Raw genomic sequence first — 3,693 nt, 5'->3', positions numbered from 1 at the left:
TTAGTAAACTAAAAAACTTAGTTTTGTGCCATATTTATATATATAAAATTCTACAATTAGCCGTCATTTTTTAATGGCACAGGGCCAGCTAGTGTATATACAGACATTATTATTAAAGCTGCAACGTATCACGAAACATCACAAAGGAATTCTACTCAGAGTTTCACGTTCCGTTCGTCGGGCAGTGGTGTTCCAGAAAGCTGGTGATCGTGCCATCCTCCGTTTGGAGTTAAGATTCTGCAGAATGTTAATGCTACCAACATTCGGCCGCTACCAGCCTGATCCTCATTACGTAAGTCATTTCATATTATAGTAGTAGAGATTAACTGTGCTGGCAACTAACCTTTCTCAGTTTCATTTGAAACCACGTACCATCTCTTCAAATGTGTAATTCTAATATTCTATTTAAATCTTAGAAACTTAAATAATATATTATGCGTGGAATTTCAATCTCGCCCTCTGGTCATTTCAGGTAATATATGTCTCTCATCTCACATTGTGCGTGTGTTTATGTGTTGAATGTATATCAAAATAAAAACAATATTAGCAAACTAAGAGACACGCTTTATCATACTGCTAGTATTAACATAGCACTAAATACAACCTACTTTGTAAAAGTTCTGCTTCAACTAAGAACAATATTTCAATTATATATTCACATTTAGCATGGAGATAACAAGATTCTAAAAAGTGGAGACTTATCTTAAGAAATGTTGTTGAAACTTTATGCTAGCCCCTCAGATATTTATAGAATCGATGCATAGCTTAGTGATTGTGCCATCCTCCGTTTAGAAGATAACATTGTGCAGGATGTTAATGCTGCCAACATTTGACAGCTGATCCAGATTACATAACTCATTTTATACTTTAGTAGTTGAGAGAAATGGTGCTGACAACTACCCATTCTGAATTTTCTTCGACAGCTGTCTCTCCTCACAATGTGCAACAAAATGTAGGAGCACCTATTATATTGCTTTAAACTATCTTGCGGTTAAAAAATTTTCTATATTCTCACATCGGCTAGGAAGTGAAATCGAACCGATAAGCACCGAGGGGTATAATGAGCCATTTATTTTATCTAAAAATACTTAGGTAATAAAAACAAGTAACGGTCTTTGTATGATGTAATCCTCAATTAAGGATGTGCTATTCTATATTATTAACTCTGATATATATATATATATATACATTTCCCTTGAGTGCGGTATATTTCCTCAAACGTTAAAAAAAGGAATAATCTGCCCTGTCCACAAAGGAGGAAGCAGAGCCGATGCTGTAAACTACTGACCTATCTCTCTGACCTCACACATCAAGATGCTGGAACGCATTGTCAGAAAAAGACAGACCACGTTCCTAGTGGGAAGTGGCTTGCTTACAGACACGCAACACGGTAGACTAACGCAGCTACTACAGCACTTCGACTGGGGACTAAAACAACGGCTCAACCATTCAAATGTGGATGTGATATATTTCGACTTTGCCAAGGCCTTTGACAAAGTGTACCATTGGATGATATATCACACATTTCGTGACTTCTGTATGGCTAGTAGTGTGGGAGAATGGCTGCATGATTTCCTGAAAGGCAAAAGTCAGGCTGTCACAGCAAATGGTGCTCTCTCTGAAGTGACACCAATGTACAGTGAAGTCCTCAAGGGAACAACGCTTGGTCTCATCCATAGAATCATCCACAGTCACCAGCTACGCCGATGATACAAAAGTATCGCAGGCATTCAGGGATCTTGGGACTACATAATGACCAGAACGCAATATATAAATGGGCTGATGAGAATAATAAGCAGTTCAATGGCTGAAAATTTCAAGCACTACGCTATCGGCCCGCAAACAATCCAATTCCAGAGTTAGAGTCGGTGCGTGACCTGGGAATCAGCATGGGCAACGACGCAACTTTCAATATGCACATTGCTCAGATCGTAACAATGTGCAGGCGGGTGGCAGGTTGGATCCTTAGCTCCTTCCGGACCAGAGACAGAGACACAATGCTTCTGCTTTGAAAAACCTTTGTCCTCGGTCGTCTGGACTGCTGCTCCCAACTGTGGTCCCCTCAGAGTGTAATACTAATTGCGGAAATAGAAGTGACCCAACGCCACTACACAAAGAAGATAGACTCAGTAAAACACATGGGCTACTGGGTGAGGCTGAAAGAGCTGGAACTCTGCTCCCTCGAGAGCAGATGTGAGAGATATGCTGTGTTATACATATGGAAAATAATGGAGAGTCTACCTCCACATTTTGGAATCGAAATCTACAACAATCCCCGAACTGGGTGGCACTGCGCTACTGGTCCCATTTTCTCCATTGAGGACATACACCCAACATTTTAAGAGCTTCTGATTCAGGGATCATAAATTTTAAATCTCCTACCACAGAACGTCTGGGATCTACAAGTTGTTTACAGGTAAGTCTTCAAAAACCGTCTACACAGATTTTTTTATCTGCGATGCTGGATGAACCAACATCACGGCAAGGGGCACAAAGAAGAGAGGCAACGTCCAACACGCTACTTCACCAGAAGCAACACTGTAACAAAAAACCAGATGCAGTGAAGGTGGTGCACCAACATGGCCTCACCCTCTGGTTGAAATCCATAAAAGATACACACCACACACACACATACACACACACACACACACACACACACACACATATATATATATATATATATATATATATATAATTACACACACATATATTTGTAGATAGGTAGACAGGCATGTATGCATGAATATATCGTTATATATGTATACATATATCTGTATGAGAATGTAGTAATATACGATATATACCTACACACACACACACACACACACACACACACACACACACATACACATATATAGATAACTATATGTAAGTCAGTTGGTCGGTAGGTAGGTAGGTAGATACATAGCACGTAGGTGAGGTATACATAGGTATGCGATGTCATATTTTATGTTTATGTATGTAAGTATACATGCGTATTTAAATGTAACAGAGAGAGAGAGGTGAGGGGAGAGTATGAATTACACGTGTGTATTAAGCAGAAGAGTGAGCTCAAGACAAAGGAAGCCTAATGATAATGTGTCAGTCAATGAGAGGAGCTTGTATGTAATTAAATGCAATTGAAGATAACAGCGTACACACTCCAATGTCTCCAATGGCACCATTTAAATGCAACTTTTACCCACCTTCTTGCATTATACTGCAGTTATTTTGTCATTAATTCCATCGAATGTACAGCCACGGTAGGCGAAATATATTCTGACATGAAATGCTCAAGAATCCATAGATCATGCATTAATATTATCTATTCTAGATTCAAAGGAAATTTAGATCGGCTGAAACTTTAAATCCAGTGTGAATGCATATTTATATATTGCAGATATCTTCTCAAAAGCTATTGGAAATCTGTTTAAATGAACGTTACTATATACAACTTTAGCAACATAGGCTTCTCTGTAGTTTAACATAATCATTAACGTAGAATATTTTAAAATAAAGAAATAGTAAATGCTGACTTATATTCATAGTCTGTATTGATTTCCATATTTCATTCCTGTTAGGCTCACCAGCGGTTATTCAAATACGCATCATGACGAAGTCTTTCTTACAAGCCACTTTAAAAATGAATTTTTTTGTATGAAACACAACGGCAGTTCCGATGAAAATTGTCGGAAAAGAAACAAATAATTAAAT

This window comes from Octopus bimaculoides, chromosome 6, assembly GCF_001194135.2.
Source record: "Octopus bimaculoides isolate UCB-OBI-ISO-001 chromosome 6, ASM119413v2, whole genome shotgun sequence".
NCBI lineage: Eukaryota > Metazoa > Mollusca > Cephalopoda > Octopoda > Octopodidae > Octopus > Octopus bimaculoides.
The sequence above is the reverse complement of the archived record's forward strand: the minus strand, read 5'-3'. Positions refer to the sequence as shown.